The following is a 27,248-nucleotide window of genomic DNA, read 5'->3' on the forward strand; positions in this document are numbered from 1 at the left end:
TTACCCACTTGGATGGATACATGATAAAGCAAAATTGAATGTACCTAATAAGTGCAAGGTTAAATTTGTGATCACTTCTAAGTTAGTGGATGAGGTAAAACTTGATGTGATACCATTGGATATCTGTGGCATGGTGTTAGGGAGTCCATACATATATGATAGAAAGGAAATCTTCTTTTGTCATGAAAACAAATGCCAAATAATAAAAGATGGGAAGAATATATTGTAAGGGCTCATCAAACTAAAATCAACGGAAACTTCTTAAGTGTAGGACAAATGAAGAATTTGGTGAATTCCAGTAAGGGTTGCATGCTTTTGGTTGTAAGGGGGAAAGATGCAGAATTATCCGATGCTTTCCAAGGTTGTGATTATGTGCATAAAAAGGAATTATGTGAATTAATTTCTAACTATGATGAGATTTTTTAGGAACCAAGGGGATTACCTCCGAAGAGGGAAATCAAACATGAGATCCATTTGTAGCAAGATGCTCCTTTACCAAATATTGGCATGTACGAGATGTCGACCATTGAGATGGAGGAGATCAAAAAGCAGGTGCAGGAAATATTGAACCAAGGGGTCATCAGATCGAGCACTTCTCCATGTGACTCATTGATTGTCTTAGTGCCGAAGAAATATGGCACATGGAGGATGAGTGTGGATTACCTAGCACTAAAAAAAATCATGGTGAAAAATCACTACCCTCTTTTGCACATAGATGATTTATTAGATGAGTTAAAGAATGTTATCTATTTCACCAAATTGGATTTGCATAGTCGTTATCACCAAGTTTGAATTGCAGAGCAGGATGTGTGGAAAACTGCCTTCAAGGCCAAAAAAGGGTTGTTTGAATGGATGGTGATGCCATTTGGACTTTGCAATGCTCCAACCACTTTCATGAGGGTCGTGAATGATCTCTTTAGGCCTTTCATTGATGAATTTGTTCTTGTATATCTAGATGATATTCTTGTCTTTAGTAAAAGTTGGAATGACCATGTATGCCATGTGAAGAAAGTGCTTTATGTATTGAAAAAAAAAAAACTCTATGTCAAAGTGTCAGAGTGTGAGTTTGGTAAAACCTCTTTGGTTTACCTAGGTCATATTGTTGGTCATGGTCAGCTTAAAATTGACCCTTCTAAAGTTGAAGCAATTTTGAATTGGCCTAAGCCTACTAGTGTAATCGAGGTTCGCATCTTTTTGGGTGCAATACAATATTGGAGGACATTTATTTCCAATTTCTCTATTATTGCAACACCTTTACACACATTGAAAAGTGTAAAGTAGGTCTTTCAACGGGGAGGAATGCAGTAGAATTCCTTTGAAACTTTAAAAGAAAATATTATTATTGCACCGGTCTTGGCCTTACCATATCTCCAACAGCCATTCGAGATCGAGACAGATGCTAGTGGATATGCCATAGGAGTTGTATTGATGCAGCAAAAGAAGTTGATATGTTCCATTCAAAGAAGTTCTCTTAGGTTGTGATAAACTATCCCACTTGTGACAAGGTATTATATTCCTTTCTCCAGAGCATGAAAAAGTGGAAACACTACCTGATCGGGAAGGAGACCATCATCCATACAAATCATCAGCTCTTTTAGTATCTTTAGTCACAAACCAAGTTGCAGCAATCTCTTCATTTCAGGTGGATGGGTTTTCTTTAGAAGTTTCATTTGGTAATAAATTATAAGAACAACACTAGCAACAAAGTGGTCAATATGCTATCTCACCCTCCTATTTCTGCTTATGTTCTTTTGCATAATTCTTTGTTATCTATTGAAAGTTATCCTAAACAATATGCTAACTATGATGACTTTAAGGAGATTTATGCAAAACTAACCCATGGTTCACAGGTGGACAACTATCAGTTACAGGGGAAACTATTGTATCACCTTGGTAAATTGTGCATACCCACAGGGGAAAGGGCACATGTAATCCAGGGGGCCCACACCTCCCTTGTGTCTAGTCATTTTGGTGTTGAAAAAACTTTGTGTCATGTACAAAGATTTTGTTTTTGGCCTCATATGAATAACATTGCGACTCGATATGTAAAGTGATGTGTGATGTGTTCTGTTTCAAAGCCCTCTAATAGAAAAATCGGGCTTTAGAAACCACTCCCTCTTCCGAGTCATCCATGAGAAAGTGTGTCGATGGATTTTGTAGGAGGTTTACCTTTGTCTAGAAAGAGTCATGACTATATGTATGTCATCGTTGACCATTTTAGTAGGATATGTATTTTAATGCCTTGTAAAAATAAGATCACTATAGAGCAGACTTCTTATATTTTCTTTCACCATATTTGGGTCCATTTTGGGTTGCCCACATTGATTGTGTGAGATCGGGACTTGCTTTCTCAGAGAGTTTTGGACAAGCTTGTTGAAGATGATCGCCACTAAGTTGAAAGAAGCATGACATTTCATCCACAAACTAACAGACATACATAGGTTGTCAATCGCACCATGGTACACTTGTTGCAACGCTATTGTGGAAAACATCCTAAGTTGTGGGATGAGCATCTTCCATATGTACAACATTCCTACAATCGAGTAGTGCACTCATTTACACATCGTTCACCATTTGAGACATGTTTTGGCTACCTACCCAAAGATCCTTTAGATATGGTCTTTGGAAGGGAAGATGATTCCAGTGGATGTGAGGATAGGGACAAAGCGTAGTAGTTGATTTAGAAGATCCAGTTGATTCACCAAGCAGTACAGGAGCAATTGGAGAAAAGGTTCCAAATCAGCAAGGACAAGATGAAGGGAGAAGCAAAGAAGTTGCAACCAATCCAGTATGGTACATTCACCATATTCGAGAAGATTAGAAACAATGCCTTCCATCTTGATTTGATGACATATATGCAAATGTACTACATAGTGAATGTGGAAAACTTAAAGCTGTATGAGCTACCATTTATTATAGACACCGAAGAGGTGGGCACAGTTGCTACAGTTGATGACTTTGCACTAGAGTATCTCGATGAGTTACCTGAAGATATCACCCTTGACAGAAGAACCAAGACTTCAAGATGGGGAGATGTGGAATACCTTCGAGTTGGTTTGAAGGGGATGCACCCTAGCAAAGGAAAAATGGCTGGAAAAAGAAAGAATGAGGGAACAATTCCATCACTTGCCAATTGACTGATAAAGATTTTGGTGGTCCAAAAGCTCCTTGTTACACAGTAATTTGTCACCATTTCTCACCGTCCCTGTCACCCCTCTCCCGCACTTTGGAGGACTCATTCCGGGACCTGTGAGAAGTGACATAAATTGAAAACACTTGCATTACATTCCTCTAATTATGGACTTCATATGCCCTGAAGACATCTCCTGCAGAATATCCTTAAAAAGTTCCCTTTTTCCATTAGCACGGATCCACGATGCACTACTCGCACCAATAGGGGAAATCCTCCAAAGAGGACGCGCCAATTGGCACTCTGTCTCAGAGATATACTCACACCAACCGAGTTTGGGAAAGCTTTTTAACAAACGCACGCATGAAGGTTCTTTCCTTTCGACTCATGAAGCTTTTTAAAGATAATGCCAATCCCATGGATGTCGTGATTAATCTTATCTCCCTTTCCTCTATCCATAAGAGCTTTTTGAGGATAAACCCAATCCCATAGATGGTGTGATTGATCTTATCTCCTTCTCCTCCATCTATAAAAGCTTGTTACGTTGCCTTTGACAAGCTAGTTCGAGCATAGGGAGAATTATACTTTCAGAAGTCTAAGTGATTGCTGTAAGAGTCTTCTTTGCATTCATAATCAAAGTGAGAGAGGCTTGTTCCTAATCCCGACAAGCTTTGCAAGGCATATGTAGCTGATCACCCAGCCAAAGGAGGATTTGACGTCAGAACTATGGTTGTATTGTTCTTTGTTGTTTATCAATAATAGATGACTATCATTATGGTTCCACTCTTGTTATTCATTGTAATAATGTTTGAGTTATATCTTTTTTGACCGATATATAATTGCATCGATTGGATTTTATGCTTGTATTTGTGTTGTTCTTTGCATGTGCAGGTGTCCATTCACAGAGATCGTGGGGATCTTGACCGACCGGAGCAAAGGAACGAGAGTGGTGACTCTTCTATGAATATTAGCGTTGGAATCCAAGTAGGCTCTCATCATCCACCTTTAATTTACAATTAGGAACCTGCGTGTTGGCATTGTTTGATTGTTGCTAGACCCATTCTAGGCTAGTGGGGATCGCCTCTATCCACAGAGGGGATTTACCTCGCCAACAATTTGGCGACTCCACTGGGGAGTTAGCTTGTTGTTTGATTTGTAAACTTTAGACGGAGCATGAAGTACGACCAGATAGCCTTCGAAATGCTATTGCTTTGGATTAGCGAAGTAGATCAACGCCACTTCATTCAATCTCCGGTTTGGTTTACGAACTAAACAACTTGGAGTTTGTCTTGTCTATTTTGTTTTCTCTTGTTTTGATTGCTTAGATAGCTTTCTGGGTTGGATTCTTTGCTGTCTCTTGCTGCCTGGTCTATTTGGATACTGCTGGCCTAGTCTTGGATTGCTTGTTTTTTATTTTAGCATAGAAAACTTGATTGGCGCTCTTTTTTGCATGACAGTCGCGCCAATTGGCGCAACTTGTCAATGTACAGTCTGTGCCAATCCTCAATTGGCGCTACTTTTAGCCTGAAAGTCGCGCCAGCTCAGGGAAACTTTTAGAGTTTGCTTGTTTTGAGCCTTCCAAGCTTGGTTTTTGTGCCTGGATACTATTTTTCAATCACTTGAATGTGTTAGAGTCTTGTTTGATTGGTTTTTGGCCTTCACCCTTTGGATGTTTTCATTTTCCCACCGATTTCACATTTTCAGCCCTAGGGAATCTAGTGTCTTTGTGCATCGAGCCTTCCTTAGGAGTTTTGGTCTTTTGTCGGTCCAGTCGACTTTTTGGTTACTCTCTTGCACTTGTTTAGTGATTGTTAAGCTTTTTATTGTGTTATTCGAGTGACTCACTTCTTTTTCACTTGGACTTCGCTTGGCTTCGTTTGGGTTTAGATTACATAGCTCATTGAGGTCTTTGTGATTTTTCTTGTTTTGAAAGATTGTCTTAGTGTTTCAGGGACTTGATTGTGTTTTCATTGAGTGAAATTTCTTTCCTTTACTCTTTCTTATTATCTCTCAAAATTTGTTTAGTGCATTTTGCCATCGAAAAGAAAACGAACAATCTCTTTTGCGTTGCAGTAGTTAATGGAAATTAGAGCTTTTCATTATTATTAGCGATTAGTTACTTTAAAGAAAAGTTTTTCTTATTGCCATTAGCTGCATTAGGGTCATTGTTGATTGTTTTATGATCATTTTGTTTGATTGAAAGATCTCAACTCTCTCGTAGCTAGCGTTCATCGAATGAAATGATATATTTTGGCATATAGCTTGCATTTAGGAAATTGTGAGAGATTACATACGGTAAGACTTGGAAATTGAAACCTAATCAAAGATCAACCGTAAAATGAACTAAATAAACTTAACAACGCATTGGAACTTAACGCATACATCTAGAGGTCTAGGCTAGAGACGTGTTCTCGCGTCGTTAAACCTAGTCACTGTTGTTTCACATTAAGGTTGGGTGATTCCTCCTTTTGTGACTTAATAGTGGTCTAACACGGATTTTTGCTCCCACGTACCGTCGAGTATATGGGGAGACCCCACTAGGTTATCATCCTTTAGCCACAGGAAGCCGTGTCTGCCGCCTTACAAGCCGTAACGCACCGAACACAGCATTCGGGAAGATTGACTGCCGTATGGAAAGTCCTTGGTTTTCGTATGATTTCCAAGGTGTGCATGCAGTTTTACGGATTTGTTTGGTAAACCCTTTGCCTAGTTCTCCAGAGTAGTCACTTTTGATCCTTTTCAGACTCCCTAAAAGAAAAGGCTCATCAGAGCATTTTGTCACTTCGGGCTCATTAAAAATTCGAAGGAGACTAGAGTCATCTTTTTGTCCTTTTCTCGACTCTTAAAAAGTAAAAGGGTCAAGTTCGATTCCTTTGTCTTAAAATTTATTCGGCCACGATTCACATTTACCCGGTTAGATCTTGTTTGCGTTAGCTTGAGTAGGCTTCTTTTTCGATGGCAACATTTTCGAGGTTCACCAACCCAGGGATCCCCTCTGATGGAAACCCTGGTCATTTCGCTCCTTTTGGGAATGTTGGTGCTCCTTACATGGCAACGTTGTCCCTCCTAGGGTTAACTGTTGGGTTGCCTGTTTGGTTGTTCCCAACCTCTTTGGTCCCTGTCGTCTCAACTTCTGGTCAATCAGTCCCTCCACCTGAGCAACATCATGTTGATTCTAAGGTGGAACTCTCCCCTTCTTCGCCTGCTTCTACATCCTCATCTTCTACTTCGCCTGGTGAAAGTCTCGATTCAAGTAACCAGGTGGCTAAGAAGAAGAAGAAGAAGATGAAGAAGAAGAAGTCTCCTAAGGGAGAGGCTAAAAGTGCATCTAGTCCCTTGAGTACACCTCCCATCGGGCCACCTTCTGCTTCTCCGCGGAAAGTCAAATTTCCTTGTAGGTTATGCAAGGATGACCATCTTCTACATGATTTTCCTGGCATTCCCAGGGTCTTAGAAGTATGGTCTCACAATCCGGCCCACCCCTCATCGTCCTCTGAAGCTCACGACGATGCTACTCTATTAGCTGAAAATGGTAAGGGAAAAGGGAAGATTCGAATCCCTTGTAGACTTTGTGAAGGCAATCATCCCCTTCACCTTTGTCCACTCATGGATAAAGCCTCTGTTGTCTTGGAAAGTCTTACAGCTCCTTCACCCCAACTACCCATTGGCTATCAACGTCTTTCTGTAGCCGCAGATCGTCCCCCTGTTAACAAAGAGATTGATTCAAATTCTTCTCATGTCCAGGCCCCTCTTCCCGAACCTGGCCGTGCCAAGCCTGTTCCAGACCAACCATTGGTCGAAAAGAGTGTCAACTCGAGTTCACCACCCGTCGACCACTCTGTTTCGAAAGAGCATCATTCCCATGTTCTTCTTGTCTCCTCAGATTCTCCTGAGTACGGAAATGACTCTCCTATCCCAGCTGCTCCCGAGAGTCCTGCTTCGGTCCCTTTAGAGCAGGGGGAAATCATACGATTCCCCCACCAAGTAGTTTAGTCGTTTCCTTCGACTAGAGTCATTTGACCACCTCCCGCCTTCCATCCCATGTGCCTTTCTGGGTCACGGTACACGCCTATAATAAGGCGATACCTGGCACTGTTTTCGATGAGGGTGCATCTGTCAGTCTTATGCCTGCCACTACTTGGCAAGCTTTGGGTTCCCCACAACTTGTGCCCGTCGCACCGAATCTAATGGCTTTTGACGGAGGAACTAGTCAACCATTAGGGATCCTTCCAAAGTTCGCTATTACTTTGGGAGGCAAAACCGTCTATATAGACGTATCGGTTACCCAAGGTGCTTTAGATTTCAGTCTTCTCCTTGGTCGTGACTATGTTTATGCCATGGGGGCCCTTGTCTCTTCACTTTTCCATGTGGTTTTCTTTCCACACGATGGAAGAATCGTGACTATAGATCAATTATCATTCGTTCGTCCTCGGGTGCCTCCTGCGCAGTTGTCATCCCCTCCTGGATTTCCTCCACCAGTTGCATCTATCCCACCACAGATCAACTACGTGGCCACTTATCCCGTGCCTATATCCAGTGATGCTACCGTCGTGCATAGTGTCCTGGGGGCATTGGGCCCTGACTTCCAAGATGTTGGACTTCCATCGGGAGTGGCACTCTTGGAAGCCTCGAATTCCTGTTTATTATGATGAAGTTCAGATGGAGCATAGTTCATTTTCCTATGTCAAGCTCCTTAAAAAATGAAACTAGGTATGGTCGGAGCATAGCTTTTTTTCCTATGTCAAGCTCCTTAAAAAATGAAACTAGGCTTGGTTGGAGCATAGTTCGTTTTCCTATGTCAAGCTCCTTAAAAAATGAAACTAGGGTTGGTCGAAGCATAGTTTGTTTTCCTATGTCAAGCTCCTTAAAAAATGAAACTAGGCTTGGTCGGAGCATAGTTCGTTTTCCTATGTCAAGCTCCTTAAAAAATGAAACTAGGCTTGGACGGAGCATAGTTCTTTTCCTATGTCAAGCTCCTTAAAAAATGAAACTAGTTCTAGTCGGAGCATAGTTCGTTTTCCTATGTCAAGCTCCTTAAAAAATGAAACTAGGTGCTGAGCATAGTTCCTGATCTTGTGTCAAACTCGTTAAAAAATGAAACAAGGGTTATGAGGATAGTTCTTTTCCTCTATCAACCTCATTAAAAAATGAAACAACTCCCTTCCCAAATCGAGTCTTTTGATTAAGATCTCGTAAAATACAAGTCGAGTCTTTCACAGATCTCGAGAGTGAAGCTTCATTCCATCCACCTCGTTGAATGCAATGAATCTTGGGGGGCATGTACCTCGATTTGCATTATTATGCTGGGGGCATGCGAAGTTATAACAAGCATAGTTTTTCGTTTCAAGCTTGTGTAAACATGAAACCAAATCCAAGCAGAGTTCTCCATGGTTCAAGCTTGTGTAAAAATGAACCCATACCCATTTTACATCTCGTGATTGTCATTATTTCACTAAATTATGTTAGATGAGCCTTGGTTTTTTCATTCCATTGCTACCATCTCTTTGGCTGATCATATGCTATCACTTGGTTGTTTATCCTTTCCGGAGGAACTGCAGCGATGAGTGGTTTTATTAGCCAGCCTCTTGACCATTATATGTTTTGAGCAATTCCACCATTTCCGGAACCAGTTGCTACCCTTTATACCACTCGTTCCTCCAGGATGAGTCTCCTTTTAAGCTCTTTTCTGACTCATAAAAAATGAAAAGATTGTCAAGTATTTTTCCCTTTTTGACTCGTTAAAGAGAATAAAAATGGAGGTCTACTTTCAGCTCTTTTGCGACCATTTGAAGACGAAAAGATTGTCGAGTTATTCCTCTTGACTTGCTAAATGTAAATAAGGGGTGGTCGTCTTTAAACTCTTTTCCGACCGTGTAAAAGCGAAAAGATTGTCGGGCCCTTGTCATTTCAAGCTCGTTAATGGTTATGAAACGACATGATTTCGGTCGCTTTTCTACTTTTTCAGGTCGAAATCGCTAAACATGAAAAGTACTCCTTGATCGTAATGGTCGGGTGGTTCCTTTGAGCATTGTTTTATACTTTTTCAGGCTCGAGAGACACAACTTTAAGAAAAAGGACACCCTTGGAGTTTTCTTTTCTGTTGTCTTTTCAAACTCTCTAAACATGAAAAGACGCCGAGTTCTTCCTCTGTCAGACTCGTTAAAACCTGATGACATTGGATTCCATCGAAAGGATGCCTCAAAAGCATATGCTATACCTGTCAAGCTTGTTAATATAAATAACTGGGGTACTCGCAAGAAATAGTGGGGGAAAATGGAACTATAATTATTATCATGTTGGCAGTATATCGCTCTTGAACATGGCACTTTATTTGCATTCGTGTCTGGGTGGGGACATCTCATCTCGGCTTTCACTTGCCTTCGTGGGTTTGGGTGATCCTGTTTGACCTCTCATCTGCTCATTGCCTCATCACCATGACCTTCGATCCATTGCTATCAAATACTGCCAAGTCCACTGTCGTGCCACCAATATGTTCAAGAGAAGTTGGCCTCTGCAGAATAACAACCTCCCTCTGATAGCTCACATAATTCTGATTCACCACAACATTCTTCCTCTGTCTCATGTCGATGATGTGGGAAACACTATGGCCCACCTTCAATCAAGGTCACTTCCTGTCAACTTCAACTCATTATCCAGGAAGCTGATCTAGAGACTCCCTTCCGGTGCCTTGGAGCCTGCATGCCTCAATGGCAGGTTCTTCGTGTTCGACATGAGGTTTTCATCATTAGCCTCCGATCGAATGATTCTACGGGTGTTCGATGCCAGCTCACTGATTCGCACACCGTAGATTGTACCTATAATACCTTGAGGGCCATTGTCATTATTGGTGGTACCTCTCGCGTCTGTTAACAGTTTTCATTATCGACTGGTAATCAGACGATGTTCATGCATGTTTGACTTCAACTCATGTATTCGCATGATTGAACTTGTACTTTTGTTTGGGTCGAGATGGAGTGCAAGACCCTGGATTTTGTTTGTTGGAATCCAGGCTGCGATTTTGTGGATTATTGTGATTATTACATGACTCATTCACTGGATGGCTGTGACCATGCCTGAGTCTATTCATCTATCCTCACCGGATGGTTGTGCCCATACCTTGGATCTAGACTATTATGTACTCTGTTATGGATGGCTGCGCCCATACCACATATATCATGTACTTGAGATACCAGTTGTACCTCTCTATGCAGATTCTCCGGCGGCAGCATTTTCAGTTGCATGTGTTCTTGTAATGCATTTCACCCCTCTCTCTCTCGGGCCTCATGCTTTAGGGGGCATCTGTTACACAGTAATTTGTCACCATTTGTCACCATCCCTGTCACCCCTCTCCCGCACTTTGGAGGACTCATTCCGGGACCTGTGAGAAGTGACATAACTTGAAAACACTTGCATTATATTCCTCTAAGTATGGACTTCATATGCCCTGAAGACATCTCTTGCACAATATCCTTAAAAAGTTCCCTTTTTCCATTAGCGCGGATCCACAGTGCACTACTCGCACCAATAGGGGAAATCCTCCAAAGAGGACGCGCCAGTTGGCGCTCTATCTCAGAGATATACTCGCACCAACCGAGTTTGGGAAATATTTTTAACGAACGCACTCGCAAAGGTTCTTTCCTTTCGACTCATGAAGCTTTTTAACGATAATGCCAATCCCATTGATGTCGTGATTAATCTTATCTCCCTTTCCTCTATCAATAATAGCTTTTTGAGGATAAACCCAATCCCATAGATGGTGTGATTGATCTTATCTCCTTCTCCTCCATCTATAAAAGCTTGTTCCGTTGCCTTTGACAAGCTAGTTCGAGCATAGGGAGAATTATACTTTCAGAAGTCTAAGAGATTGTTGTAAGAGTCTTCTTTGCATTCATAATCAAAGAGAGAGAGGCTTGTTCCCAATCACAACAAGCTTTGCAAGGCATATGTAGCTGATCACCCAGCCAAAGGAGGATTTGACGTCAGAGCTATGGTTGTATTCTTCTTTGTTGTTTATCAATAATAGATGACTATCATTATGGTTCCACTGTTGTTATTCATTATAATAATGTTTGAGTTATATCTTTTCTGACTGATATATAATTGCATCTATTGGATTTTATGCTTGTATTTGTGTTGTTCTTTGCATGTGCAGGTGTCCATTCATGGAGATCATGGGGATCGTGACCGGCGGGAGCAAAGGAACGAGAGCAGCGACTCTTATACGAATATTAGTGTGGGAATCCAAGTAGGCTCTCATCATCCACCTTTAATTTGCAATTAGGAACTTGCGTGTTAGCATTGTTTGATTGTTGCTAGACCCATTTTTGGCTAGTGGGGATCGCCTCTGTCCGCAGAGGGGATTTACCTCGCCAACACTCCTCAATGGGGAGGATTGATCCAGGTTGATCTCTAGACACTAGTGGCATGGAAAAGGCTCAAAATTCATAGTGTAGGAAAGTCAATTAACTTGAAATTAGATCGAAGTTCTCGTTGCCCTCATTCCAACGATGCAAACGACACTTTGATCTGAGTCCGGATGAGGAAGATAGAGGGAGTCAAAGTTTTAGTTGACTTTTACTGACTAGGTACACTTAATGGAGACACAATTTGGTTGTTTTCAGGTGGACGGAATACGTCCAACTCTAGCCAGATTCTTGGTGAAATTGTCGCCTCATTAAAATGTCTCCTTCGGTCCAAATTCTGAATTTTCAAAATGGGCAATATTGTTATATTAAAAAAAATATTAAAAAAAAGGGGTGGTGGGCCATCAACCCCAGCGCCCCAATCCTTATCACATATAGATTATAGAGGGGCAGGCCATTACAGTTGCACACGGAGGAATGTGTGGGCCAACCCTTGGGGCACAGACCCAAGCTCAAACAACCACCATGTTGATATGGATACAAACCCAGTTGGAGCCAGCAACAGGTGAGATGGGTGGGTCGCCCAAGCCAAGTCTAGCCCGACCTCCCTTTTAAAATTAATATTTGGTTATGTAAAATGGGAGGGGGTGGGGTTTGATTGCATGATCCCCTCCACAAAAATCAGATCTCTAACCATGACACCCACCTTTTTTATATTTAAACTCAGTCATCACTGCACCCAGGCAGAGGAGGAGTGCACACGTAGTTTGAGGCACATTAATTTTGCAGGTGGCGGAACCATGAGAAGTGCAGAGAGGGGGGTGGATCCATGATCTTAGCAATTTCTCCAGGGGTTAATATTTTCATTTTGTCAGATTTCGACAAATTTTATATGGTTTCAACATTTCTCGATGCCAAGAACGCAATGGTGTTGTCCATTTCTCCAAAAAAGTTCTGCATTTTTTGGCCATTTTCCAAAATGGAGGTATAAGACTCCTTTTTGTAGATGATGATTGTACTATTCTTTCTCATGCACATAATAAATTAAGGCCTCCCCATTGATCGAGCAGGGCCCAGAGATGTAGTCCAAATCAGAAGAACTTCATTATCAAGTCCCTTGTCTTCTTTCATGCTTTATGTGTTGCTCCTCTTCTCTCAGGTGCACATTAAGTTTCTATTTTTAAGTTACAATTTATGCATGTAATTATTTAATACATCTATAAGTAAAATATCTTAGATCAGGGAAGGTCCTGTTATACTTGGAATAGATGTTGCTTGACTCACTTGGAATATTTGGAGGGTAATCATTTCTCAATATGGCAGAAACAAAGTTACTTTCCCAAGATAATTTCATTAAGCAAGTTGTCAATGTAACTAGTTCCAAACATTCATATCTATAAAAAAAATCACCTTGATCTCTGCGATGTTGGATTTCATCACCGATTAGTAATTATTAATCTTTCTGACAAGTCAATTTGTGTGGTTTGAAATCCTAGATTTATTAGTGTTTGTTACCTTGTTTATTTTTTACTTTTTAGAGGATTTAGGTGTTATTTTGATATTGTGTGAATAATTAATTTTTAAAATTAAAAATATCTCATTGTGGCTGAATTACTGAGAAAATCGCATAGAATGCTAGGCCAACCTCCTGAATATATACCAAGTCAGCTAGAAAATATTAGAACTAAAAGATCAAATTCAAAACGATACGAGACTATAGATGAACCTGAGACTTCTGATGTAATATGAACTGAAGTAAATTGACTAGAAAAATATACTATTCTAGAACCTGAGGTAACAAAACCTGAATTTGATCAACCTCAAACACTAGAATTACACTCAGAAGTAACTGATCCAAAAATTACTGAACTTATTCAAACATAATCGGATACTGGAGAGTGTTTGGATTCATAATTAACCAAACCAGATATCGAAGAACATGAGTCACCTTTAGATGCTTTAGCCCCTACTCGTTCATGTTCACCACAATTAAAACTTCTTATTAACAATGTTCTACCTCCTGGTCTTATTAGTATGAAAGAAATTACCTATGATGAAGAGGAAGAATCGCCACATACACCAGTTTCTACGAGTGATCAATTAGATACTCTAGAACTTCTTTTTCCTGCTTTTCAACCTAACCCTTGGTATTTTATGCCCTTGAACTTTTTAGTTCAAGGAATTACACGACACACTACTCCTTATTATACTGTACCAAGCATCGATATGTCTAGAATAACTTCTAGGGAAATGTCATTAGATACTTCTATTTTTTTTACTTCTCCATAATTAATTTTATATGGTGGTCCATTAGTTTCTCCTGGATATCAGTCTCTTACGGGAACTTATTCAGGACATTCTCCTTCAAGTCAACCTTCAACTATGTCAATTGGTTTAGCTAATTCTACTGTCCAAGGCTTGACATCTTATCAATATATAAATATGATTTCCCACAATGTAGGTAATATTCAAGTTAGCCTAATAGGAAGTTATTACCCACCCGGGGTGTAACCATCTTATCCTGCTCTTGGGGGACAACCTTTAGTTGGATGTTAACCTACAGTTGGAGGGCAACCTCCTATCGAAAATTATCCAGGTTATGGTCAAATACCTCAAGCCAGTTTAGGTCAACATGTCGTATCTCAACCCATTGTTGGTACTCTCTATCTTGGGATGAACACAGTCTGGAATCCTTCATATAATCAATAGCCAATACCTTTTTCCCCTCAAGTGCCAATTTATCAACCTGGTCAACCTGTTGGACAAGCTATTTAAGGCATTCCTATTCAAGTCCAACAACATATCTAGGGTAATTCATCAGCAACCACAATTCAGTATGGCTCATCCTGGATACCGAGGATTTATGGAAATTCCAATTGCTCAAGTTATTCCAAGATATTCTAGGTGTCCTCCTCCAGGATCAGGACTCATCCCTCAGGTTTATCAATACATACAACAAGACTATGAAAGTAGACTAACTATCCTATTACACCTTGAACCCTAACTCTACTGGTAACATTCCTTTTGATGGAAAATCAATTACAACATATGAGGATGTTGGTGTTGGTCTTCTTAAAGACTCATCTCTTATTGGAAATTTTGTGTTCCCTCTGCCAAATCTTACTCATAACATTGCCTAGGTCAATATGATTACGTCAAGCACTTTTGAATATTTAGATCGTTGGAAAGTGCCTTCAGAGTCAGAATTAACCTTGCATGGGGATTTGATACTTCTTAGTCCTTTTGAATTGGCTTATGAGGCAGTTCAATCCTTTTCCAACCCATCACCATATCATCCAGGTGGATATTTGTGGCCACCCACCTATCCCACCTAAACCTCCAATCAAGTTCATTTATTTCCTTGTTTATTTTAGAATTTACTATTTTTAGCAGTTTTTCACATCCTAAAGTTCTAGAGCAGTTTTGATCCTGTAAACAACATTGTTTTAAGGTCCACTATAGGCCCATAGCCATAGGTGAGTTGTTATGACAAAACCTATAGTAATAGGAGAGACCTTTCCAACAAGGTATTATGCATAACAAACAAAAATAATGTGACCAAGTTATGACATCGGGAAGTTGGTTGCCCAACTAACCCCAATGGGGCCCACAAAAACTTGGTGTTACATCTCCTGGGTTAGGGTTTTAGCTTTTTACTATTTTCTCATGTTTTCCAATAACAAATAGGCCCTTGCACCTCATTGTAACATAGTTCATAGGCATGTAGCTACCAAATCTCTTCTCAGAGATAAGCTACCACCACCCGAGGTAGTCTTATTTCCATTCTGTTTGTAATCATGTTTTTGTATTTGATATTAATGAAATGAAGTGTTATTTCTATTGCATCTTTGTATTTATGATTATATCTATAATTTTTTATGTTCTTGTTTAAATTTGGGTTAGTGGTATCAGAGAGGTCTCCTCTTTCTCTCTTTCTCTTTGCATGTCCCTAAAGAGGTTAGGATATAAGCAGTTATGGCTTGAACTAGTCGACCCTTTGCAGGACCAGCCTCACCAATCTTGACGGCCTCCCATGGCATAAGAAAAGAGAAATGAGGGGCTAGGAGATCATATCAAAATCTTGGTTGAAGAAGCCCTCGAGCAACAAAGGAATGCGATGACGGATAACTTTTCCCAGATCCTTCAATGGCTACCCAGGGGTGACACATCTACTTCCAGCAGCTACCCTGAAAGTGCCACACCCTTTAAGGTACAAGTTAACTTTGACATTCCCATATTTGAGGGTCAAATAGGTGTCGACGTCGTATATAAATGGTTTAATATACTAGAAGGATAATCTTTTGTTCATGATTTTTCGAGCCAAGAAAAGATTACCTTTTCTCTTCTCAAAGCCACCTTGCATGTCAAGGATAGGTGGGGAACCTATTGTGAGTAGAAGGATGAGTACTACCCTATAAGGAGCTATGAGGACAAATACATAAAGTGGACCATGCTATGATAGGGAGGGGACCAAGATGTGCCGAATTTTACCAATGTTTTTCGTACCCTTTGCATGGAGTTGGGTGTCAAGGATTTTGAGAGACATTTAGGACTGAAGTACCACAGCTACTTACATATGTACATCCAGGATTAGATGGAGTTTCTGGACATCTCCTCATCCCACATGAAATACCAATATGCTATCAAGGTTGAGCAGAAGCTTAAAAAGAAAAAGTAAGATTTTGGATCTGCGAATCCGAATCAAGGGAAAAGCACCCCCAGACCATAGAGCAAAGGCCAAAGCCAAGGTGAGGATACCTAGGATAACCCATCGAAGCTGCAAGAAAATAAAAATACCATGAAGACAAAGAAGTACATGGAAAAGTGATGTGAGTTCCATAAGAGCTCCACTCACAACACAAGTGTGTGTCAGTCCAAGTAGTCACTCGTGGGTGAGTTGAAGACTTCTGACTCTAACACATGTTCGTACTCTGAGTCAGAACCTAACAAGAGGAATGACAAAGGGAAGCATATCATTTACGCAGAGCCCAGTGCCATTGTGGCCATCACCAAGATCCAGATGATTGAACCTAAAGATCCCAAAGAGGGGGAGCGCCTTTTCCACTCATAGATGTGGGTGAAGGGTTCTCCCCTGAAGTTCAATGTCGACAACATGAACCTAAAGAAACTCATTTCAAAAAAGGTTGTGAAGAATTTAGGCCTACCAACTACAACTCATCTGTAGTCGTATACCATTGGATGGCTTAACCAAGGACAAGATCTATGTGTTAGCCAATAGTGTCTCCTTCCCTACAACATCAAGCCCTTCATGGATGAGGAACTGTGTGGTTTTGCTCCTCTTGAAGTTTGTGATGTATTATTAGCACAACCATACTAATGGAAGTGACATGCTATATATGATTCTAGACCTCACTCTATTATTATTTCCTTGGGTACTAAGTTATACAGGATACCGAAGGTAGCCCCAGCTACTGCCATCTCTTTGATCTCTTGTAAGAAATGTAGTAAGGTCATCTCCTAGACTAGGAAATTTCTTTTTTTTCTAATTAACTCTCATAGTAAGGGAAGGTTGTAGCCACATCCATGGCCCCCGGGAAGGGTTCCTCCAAGGAGAAAAAGCAGGTGGATACAGTCGTGGAAGAATACATGGACATGTTCTCCTCATCTAAATGGGTACCATTGCATTGTCAGGTCAATCATTCAATCGGTATGACTCCTGGAGCACCTGTACCCAACGAGCTGATATATCTCCTTTCCATTATGGAAAATGAAGAGATTAAGAGCCAAATCCAAGAGTTGTTACAAAAAGGGAACATCTGACCAACTACCTCGCCTTGTGGGAATTTGATTATACTTGTACAGAAGAAGGATGGGACCTGGAGGCTCTACATTGATTAACTTGCACTAAACAATATCACTATCAGGAACATGTATATAATCCCATAGATTGATGACCTGCTGGAGCAACTCAAGGGGGTCAAGTATTTCAGAAAGATCGATATGAAGTATGGTTATCACTAGGTTCCAATAGAGGACACAGATGTATGGAATACTTCCTTTAAATCAAAGGAAGGCCTTTTTGAATGGTTGGTTATGCCCTTTGAGTTAACAATTCCTCTGGTACTTTTATGAGGCTAATGGACAACATATTGTGGCCCTTCACCAACTCGTTCATGGTGGTTTATCTGGATGACATCCACATCTTCAATAAGAGTTGGGAAGAACACTTAAAACAAATTGAATAGGTACTTCAAACCCTTCGACATCACAAACTGTGTGCCAACTTGGAGAAATGCACCTTTGGCATGAGCGAGGTCCAATACTGGGGTTACATCATAGATGACAGTGGCGTGCATGTGGACTCAACCAAGATCTAATTTATTCTGGATTGGTCAACCCCGACCACTCTAACAAAGCTTCATAACTTTTTGGGCCTTGCAAATGTCTAGCAGAGGTTCGTTTTGGGATTATCCCATATCACTTGGCTTTTGATTAGGATTACTAAGGGTGGGGCATAAGAAAAGTTTTCTTGATGTGAGTCCCAACAGAAGACATTCGTTGATTTGAAGCGTCGCCTCTACTTTTCACTGGCACTAACATTACTAGACCTACAATAGCGATTTGAAATCGAGACAGATGCCTTAAACTATGTTATTGGTGCAGTCCTCACCCAACACAACAATCCAATGGCCTATCATAGTGAGACACTTTCCAATACAATTTCGAGGTACCCCACCTATGATAAAGAGATGTATTCCATCATGCAAGCTTGCTGACAATGGAAGCATTACATTCTGGGGAAGGAGATGGTCATCCGTGTCGATCACCTACCTCTTGAATTTATACAGACACAAGGGAAGTTGGAAAATAATCGCCATTATAAGTGGTGTACATATCTGCAACAATTCCACTTGGACATTTAATAAAAAAAGGGTAGCACCAATCATGTTACAGACTGCCTTACCTGGCCCCCAATTGCAGCAATGAATACTATTCTCAACTCTTGTCGTCGCGAGACCTATGGATGGCTACAACTTTAAAAAAAATGATCTATAGTTGGCCTTGATAAAACAAATGCTAGTAGCTAGCAAGAAAGTTCTTGATTTCCACTTCTAGGATGCATTATTATGCTACTTATGCCACCTTTATGTTGAAAATAGCAACAAGAAATGCTAAAAATAGAAGTGGTAAAAATAGCACTGCTATAAGTAGTAGTTTAGTTACCAGTGTTGGACATAGCAACAAGGAATGAAAAATGCAAGTGCTAAAAATACCATTTCTATAAATAACATTTCGGGTTATATTCCAACTTTAGCTAGTCCCTGAACTAAAATTGAGAAGTAAAATTTGAATTTTATCTTAGCAGTTGTTTGTAAAATAATTAATTAATTCATCTTGAGTTAATTAATTGTATAAAATCAAACATGAAGTCTAGGTGGGGACATGCAGTAGTTTCTCCATTAATTGAGAAATTTATCCATCAGTTAAAGAGATAAGGATGAGTTGTAATATTGAGTTGTAAATAGTTGGCTCAGTTAACTGAGTCAAGTCCAGTTAGATTAGTTCAAATAGCTTGTTGAACTAATTGTGAGTTCAGTTAGTTAATGCTTGCATGCATGTAACTATTGCTCTCCAGATAACTGAATATTCAGTCATAAATAGATCATGCATGTCAATTCAGTCAGAGAACCAGTCGAGATCAGAGAAGGGACAGTGTACTATCGGTTGGATGAATTTTTCCTATAAAGGCAACTCATCAATGTAGAAGGATTTATCTCCCTCATGTTTGGGAAGTTATTTTTGAGCCAAGTGAGCATTGTGAAGTGGGAATTCACACAAGTGGAAGCACTGGACCCCAAGAAAAAATGCGCAAGGAAATAGGAGGCTTGGAGGGCATAGGAGAAGGTTATGAGAGCCTTTGACTGTCTGTGAGTAGTATTGTTTGATTGCAGAGAGAGTAGGATAGCTTGAGAATTGATTCCTTTTGTAACTTGAACAAGATTTCCACTTGTATGATAATACAGAGATTAGGGCTTTAGGCTGAGGCTTTTCTTGAGTTATTTCTTCTATGTTATGTGTGTTTGATTTCTCATTCTTAATTATATGTGTTCTCTTGATCTTGCTCAATTCGATTAAGCTTCCGCAAACTATTGTAGAAGTAGATCTTGTATTGCATAATCTGTTGATCTACAGTGGGAATTTATACATGGTATCAGAGCTAGGTTGATTTGTAGATATTTCTACATGGTATTGGAGCTAGTTGATCTATATAGGAAATTGTACATGGTATCGGACCAAAGGTGATCAGAGCTGTGAACGGTATACGAAGAAGAGAATTCGAAGTAAAACAATTTGCGCCGCAAGTTTGTAGAGAAAATCTGAAAAATTTTGTGCAAAATTTTCAAAAAAAATAGCAGATCTAGATTCTTTGTGAAAAAATACCCAAATTAAAAAAAAAAATCATTTGAATCAGATTTCGGATGAGGGAGATATTGTTGATTTCAAATCAATTCTTTTTCTAGAAAATTCGTGATAGCGGGAGAGATGAAACAGACTGATGTGTTAGCCAAGAACTTGTATGATCTTGAGGTTCAAGATGCATGCAAATCCTTGAGTAGCAAGGAAAATGTAGGAGACTTGGTGGTTGAGAGGGAGAGTAAATTACCTCTCAACATTCAGCGCTGGAAGAAGTCTCAAACAATTGTGGAGGAGCCACAATTGGTGAAGCAGCTTTAGGAGGTTGTGGAGTAGCCACAACTAGAGAAGCCAGGAGGAGACCGAGTGGAGGCATCTAGTCATGCAAAGACCTCCAGTAGGGACGAATTTCAAGCCAAGTGGGAAGAGGGATCACAAGCATCCATACCTCCAGGTCGGAGGTGGGGTGATGTGGGCTGATAGTCTCAAGAAGGTTGGAATAGGGGCACGATCATTGAGGTACCCAACCTCTTTGATTAGACCTTGCTACAGGAGCCCCAACGAGGAGTAGAAGGATTAGCTGAGTGGGTAGAGGAAGATGCAGATGAAGTGGCAGAGAGAGCTACAGTGCAAGAATCCCAAGATAGTGCAAAGCCAGCAGGCTGCAACAATGCGAGAGGCACACGAGTGTTGCACCGGTGTAGGATGGCACAGTGAGGTGTGCAACGGTGCAAGATGCATGGAGTGTTGCAGTAGCTCAGAGGTCACAGAGGGAGCACTTGTCAGCATCAGAGAAAGTTTCAGCATCAAGGATGTTTCTAGCCCAACAGGGAGGTCAGTTGGGAGTTTTTTTATTTCTAGAGTTGTTGGAGCAATAACACTTGGGAGAAGTTTTGCATGCAAAAAATTCCAAAAGTTTAGGATTGGGTTCGAGTTGAATGCCTTTCTTGTTGAGAGCGAGTGTTGAAAATAGCAACAAGAAATGCTAAAAATAGAAGTGGTAAAAATAGCACTGCTATAAGTAGTAGTTTAGTTACCAGTGTTGGACATAGCAACAAGGAATGAAAAATGGAAGTCCTAAAAATAACATTGCTATAAATAGCATTTCGGGTTAGATTCCAATTTTAGTTAGTCCCTCAACTAAAATTGAGAAGTAATATTCGAATTTGATCTTAGCAGCTTTTTGTAAAATAATTAATTAATTCATCTTGAGTTAATTAATTGTAGAAAATAAAACATGAAGTCTATGTGGGGACATGCAATAGTTTCTCCACTAATTGATGAATTTATCCATCAATTAAAGAGATAAGGATGATTTGTAATATTGAGTTTTAATTAGTTGGCTCAGTTAACTAAGTCAAGTCTAGTTAGATTAGTTGAAATAGTTTGTTGAACTAAATGTGAGTTTAGTTAGTTAATGCTTGTATGCATGTAACTGCTACTCTCCAGATAACTGAATATTCTCTCATAAATAACTGATGCATGTCAACTCAGTCAGAGATCCATTTGAGATTAGAGGAGGGATAATTTACTATCAGTTGGATCAATTTTTCCTATAAATGAAACTCATCCATGCAGAAGGATTTATCTCCTTCAAGTTTTTCTAGTTATTTCTTAGCCAAGTGAGTTGTGTGAGGTGGGAATTCACATAAGTGGAAGCACTGGACCCCAAGGAAATTGCGCAAGGAAATAGGAGGCTTGGTAGAGGAGAAGGTTGTGAGAGCCTTTGACTATCTATGAGCAATATTGTTTGAATGCAGAGAGAGAAAGATAGCTTGAGAGCTGATTCTTTTTGTAACTTGAGCAAGATTTCCACTTGTGTGATAATACATAGATTGGGGTTTTAGGCTGAGGCTTTCCCTGGGTTATTTCTTTTGTGTTATGTGTGTTTGATTTCTCATTCTAGTTATATGTGTTCTCTTGATCTTTCTCAATTCGATTAAGCTTCTGCAAAGTGTTCTAGAAGTAGATCTTGTATTGTATTTTTAGTATATTGCATAATTTGTTGATCTACAATGGAAATTTCTTCACTTTATGTTCCTTCAAGTGAGTGTAACAAGATGATTTGGGAGGCGCACTATAGCTGGTCACAAGATGTTGGGAAATATATCAGATCCAGCACTGCCTGCACCATCACCAACCCAATCATCAAGAAGAAAGGCTTGTACACTCCTCTGCCTACTCCCAGCTAGCCATGGGAATCCATCTCCATGGACTATATGTATGGCCTCCCTTATACCAAGCATGGTAATGACTGTGTATTTTTGGTCATGGACATATCTTCTAAGATGGCTATATTGGCAGCCTTCAATAAGAGTGTCACAGTAGAGGACATTGCCAAACTCTTCATTGAATGAGTGTGGGTACATTTTGGGATCCCATAGATCATTATATCATATCAGGATAGCAAGATCCTGAGCAAATTTCGGTCAAGCCTCTGGGCACTATTAGGCACCAAGCTCACCAAATTGACTGACTTCCACCCCGAGACTAATATCCAGACGAAGGTTGTCAATAGGATGATAGTGCACATACTCCGCATGTACAACTCCAGGAATCCTCGAAATTAGTATTAGAGTCTTCCAAATGTGCAGCATAGTTATAATAGAGCTCTCCATAGCTCGACTGGTCATAGTCCCTTTCAAGTGGGTCTAGGATTTTAACCATTTTGTCTTATTGATGTTGCCATGCCTCATGTGACTATGGAGACATAATCCACACATGTACTATTCGAGGCTGATAAAGCGACCATATTTATTGAGTGCATCCAACACATCTTCTAGTAGGTTTATGACATCTTGGAGAAGTCAAATGCCAAGTGCAAGTAATGACGTGATCAACATCGGGTGCCACACAAGTTTCAGGTGGGCGACAAATTTTTCTTGCATTTACAGAGAAATTGCTTTACCAGAGCCCATCGGAAGCTCTAGCCACTCTGATATGGTCCTTACACCATTACCAAGGTTTTGCGAGACAATGCCTCTGAGCTCAACATTCCCCCATTTCTTGGCCAGCACCTAGTATTCAATGTGGACCACCTTCGACCATACTTCCCACCATTGTTGGACATATTAAACATTGTAGAACAACTTACACCAATAGAGTTAAACCTAGACTACATGGAACAAGCCACAACTAGTTGGATTATGGACATACAGATCAAGAACACTTGTTAGCAAAATATCCAACTATATCGGGTTGTCAAAGTTGGCCAACTCCTACACTAAGGCAAGTGGCTCTCTAGGGACCAGGTTCAACAGAAATCTCCTCACCTCATGCAGGCTCTACATGCAACGGTGACCATTGCTTTCTAAGGGGAGAGGAATCATCTTGGTAGTTATTGGTTGCCATCCACCTATCCCACCTAGACCTCAAGTCAACTTCATTTGTTTCCTTCTTTATTTCAACATTTATTATTCTTAGCAGTTTTTCAACTCTTGAAACTATGGAGCAATTTTGACCCCACAAAGGAAATTTTTTATGTCCTTTGTCGGCCCATAACCATAGGGAGGGGAGTACGAAAAAACATGTAGTACTCAGAGAGACCTTTCTAGCACGGTATCATATGCACCAAATAGAGATAATATGACCAAGTTATGACCCCGAGAAGTTAGCTACCCAGCTAACCCCAACGGGGCCCACAAACTATTATAATTACATCTCTAAGGTTGTGATGGGTGAGGGTGGACAAATGTCTAGGACAGTTTGCTAAGTGGATGGTCATGGAATCTTCCAGAAACTTTGCCTGTGCCACTTGCCTCTCTGAATTCGCCCAAGGATGAATAAGGGATCTAAAACCATCTGTTATCCCTTCTCTTATGGAACCAATTGTAACAAGTGGAATGACACTAATCAAACCCCATGGATGACTCACACCCTTGCACACATCTATAAATGGATCCCTCATCCAAGAGATCTAGGGGTTGAAATGTGTTGAATTGCAAGGAAGCACTGCTAGTTTGTAAGTGAGGAGAGAGCATTGTATTCTTGTTGGAGTGATCTTGCTATTTCATGATGTGAAGAAGGATTGAAGTTGGGAGGATGATGCTGGATCAGACAACTGGGTTGTAATTCTCCCTTCTATCAATAAAACTCTTCAAGTTTTCTTCCATATGATTGTGTAATTGTGAATGTTATCATTTGTGAATGCTATCATTTGTTCTTTATATCTATGATTCTGTAATGTTTATGTTGTAATAGATCATGATGCTTTGATAGTTCTTGTTTTACTTGTGCAGGTACTCTCCAAGCATGTTAAGTACAGGGAGGAGTTGCAACATCTGTCAAAGGGGAGAGAGATCAAGCAAGGGATCAAGTAGAAGTTCCAGGTTGGTTCCATTATATTTCTCCTACCTATTACACATAGAATAAATCATTGAATTTCTTTAAACTATTGTTTCTAGGGTAGCTGCCAAACCTAGAGAGTTAGCATTCTTTAGGAATACTAGTTTTCCCAGAAACATCTGGGAAACTTCAGAGGGTATTTCCCTGAGGTAGTTTGGAATTACCTGAGGCAAATTTGAAGCAATCTATTTGTAGGTTCGTTGGAGACAGATTGATTTATTGGATTTACAGCCCAATTGGAAGATATTCCGAGTAATTTGGTGCTGCAAGGCTGTAGACCCATCTAGCTAAAATCTGAGACAGCAGCGAAGGAATTTTTTGTGGTTACTCGAGTGGTCAGCATCACTTCTCCCCCTTGGCCTCCTTTTCCTACAATGCTCGAATCACCATTTCCCTAGGTCCCTGCATAACCCTCCTGGTAGAAATGGGCGGTATTCCAGTAATGGAGACTTTAACGGTCGGGCTTATGGTCTCCTACATCCTTGACTCCTTGCAGCTCAAGAAAGGCGCCTTCTTTGGCATCTGGTCAACCCTGCTAGTCTCACAGTTGGCGTTCATGCTCAGGGGTTCGACTCTCTCTGCCATAGATTCCTAGACTATGTATATACTTGTCGTGCTCATGTGCTCTGAGGTGAATTTTATGATAGCTGTGTGGGCTTCGCTTCAATTCCAGTGGCTCCAACTCGAGAATCCATCCATAGTCGTAACCCTAAAGTGGCTCTTGTTCGCCTGTATTCCATTCACAGCGTCGGTAATCTAGACGTGGGGGGCTGTGGCGACCGTGGGAATGGATCATGCGCCCTATTATTTTATGACAATTCTATGCGTCTTCTACTGGTTGTATTCTCTACCCCAACAGTCGTCTTTCATGACCAATGCCACAAAATGATAAGGTGGTCAACTTGTAGACGAAGCCTTGATTCTTGGTCCACTCAAATGCACACTTCATACCCTAACTCTGCTATTTTTTCCTCTGTTGCTTTACAATAGATCCCACCATTCCATCATTTTTTCTTCCATGGCCACTGTCTATGACCTCTTCCTACTTTTTTTTATGCCCTTACTGTTTCAATTATATGCGTCAGCTTTTGCTGCATTGTGGTACATTTCAAAGGATCCTGCTTTGCTTCAGCAGATTCGAATCATTAGTGGTGCAATTACACTATTGGTTTTGATTGTGTGTCTGGAAATAAGGGTTTTCCTTTATCCCTTCGGGGGATATTTGCATGTTTCCCTCCTTGGAACTATGTGCTGGTGACAATTATCGTGCTAGGAAGAGCATTTCCAGTAGGAGGTTATGGGATTGGTCTAGTTAATGATTATTTTGGCTTGGCTGCATTTAATGGCTTGTCAATTTTGGTGGCTTCAACTGGGTTGATTGTCATCGACATACCACTCAAGTTATTGCTCGCACCAATTATTGATGGTTTTTATATATCGCAGTTTTTCATCAAGAAGAACCTATCATCTTATTTCATATTTGTTGTCTCAACAAGCTTGCCAATTGTATGGTTTGTTGTGCACAACTACTAGGATCTCAATATTTGGTTAGTTGTATGGCACCCAGGTCCGTTTGCAAGTTCATCATTGCAAGTGTTGTGCTCGCCATGGTGATTCCAGGCCTAGCGCTTCTTCCTCCAAAGGCTCGAGTTGTGACAGAATGTGGTCTTATAATCCACACATTGCTAGTCTGCTATATTGAGAAAAACGTGCAAGTGTAATTACTGTCACAAGTTCAGCGACATGAAGAAAGATTGCCGACAGAGGATTGCTTCTGAACAAAAGAAGTAGGGAGGGTCTCATCAAAAAGCAAATGTTATAGAACATTCTGAGCAGAAGGAATCTTCCTTTTATGCCTTTATGGCTAAGAGGTCTTCAGATCATGCCCCTTCTTCTAACTGGTACATTGACTCTAGTGCATCACGTCATTTCTCTCATAGGCATGACTCGTTTACTGACTTCTCATATTTCAGTGATTTCGTTTACACTAGTGATTCTCCAGAAGTGGATCTAGAAGCTCGTGTTTCTCCCATGAGCACTCTGTGGCATCAGAGATATGGGCATCTAAACATTTAGTATCTCTCTCAGCTATCTCAGGAGGGACTTGTTTCAAGGTTACCTAATATTCAAACTCAGCATTTGGGAGTGTGTGGCACCTGTCAAGCTGGCAAGCAACATCGGTCTTCATCAATGAGGGAGAATCTTGGCACGCATCTAAGGTACTCCAGTTAATTCATGTTGATATTTGTGGTCCTATGAATACATCTTCAGTTACTGGTTGCAAATATTTTTTTCTTATTGTAGATGATTTCAGTAGAAAGATGTGGGTGTACTTTCTAAAACATAAATCTGATGTATTTAGTATCTTTCAGAAGTTTAAGTCCTTAGTTGAAAACGAGTTTGGATGTAATAGCATAACTCTTAGGACAGATAACGGTGGGGGGGAATCTTGTTCTTCTTCTTTCTCCAACTTCTGTGATACCCATGGCATCAAACGCCAATTAACTACACCCTACACTCCTCAGCAGAATAGTGTTGTCGAATGTTGCAACTGTACGGTTGTTGAAATGGCTCATTCCATGTTACAACACAAGAGTGTTCTAAACAAATTTTGGGCTGAAGCAATGTTTACTGTTGTCTATCTTCTTAACCAATCAACTACTCAGGTTGTTAAGGGGAAGACTCCATAATAGGTTTGGTCTGGCTGTAAGCCTAAGATCAGACACTTCAAAGTGTTTGGCTCGGTTGCATATGTTTGGATTCCAGCTACTAAGCACTCTAAGTTGGATTCGAAAAGCTAGAAACTCATGATGATAGGGTACAGTGATCACCAAAAGGCCTACAGGTTGATAGATATAGACATTGATCATCTTATCTTCAGTTGGGACGTAGTATTTGATGAAGACAGAAGGTTCTTTCAGTCTCCTCCTTTTGAGCAGTGTTCTAAGGATCAGTCTCATAGTGTTCTTCTTCTATTAGGTCCACCTGATGGGAGGGATGATGTAGCATTAGTATTTGATGATGCACTACCTGAG

At 40.4% G+C, this 27,248-nt stretch overlaps 1 pseudogene; it reads left to right on the plus strand.

Moving 5' to 3' along the window:
- LOC149144945 (uncharacterized) overlaps positions 1 to 25,934 on the plus strand; it is a 58,220-nt pseudogene extending 32,286 nt beyond the window's left edge.
- The last annotated feature ends 1,314 nt before the right edge of the window (positions 25,935 to 27,248 follow it).

This window comes from Pinus tabuliformis, chromosome X (assembly GCF_031772625.1).
Source record: "Pinus tabuliformis cultivar Carrire ecotype Pingquan chromosome X, CPIR1, whole genome shotgun sequence".
NCBI classification, from domain to species: domain Eukaryota; kingdom Viridiplantae; phylum Streptophyta; class Pinopsida; order Pinales; family Pinaceae; genus Pinus; species Pinus tabuliformis.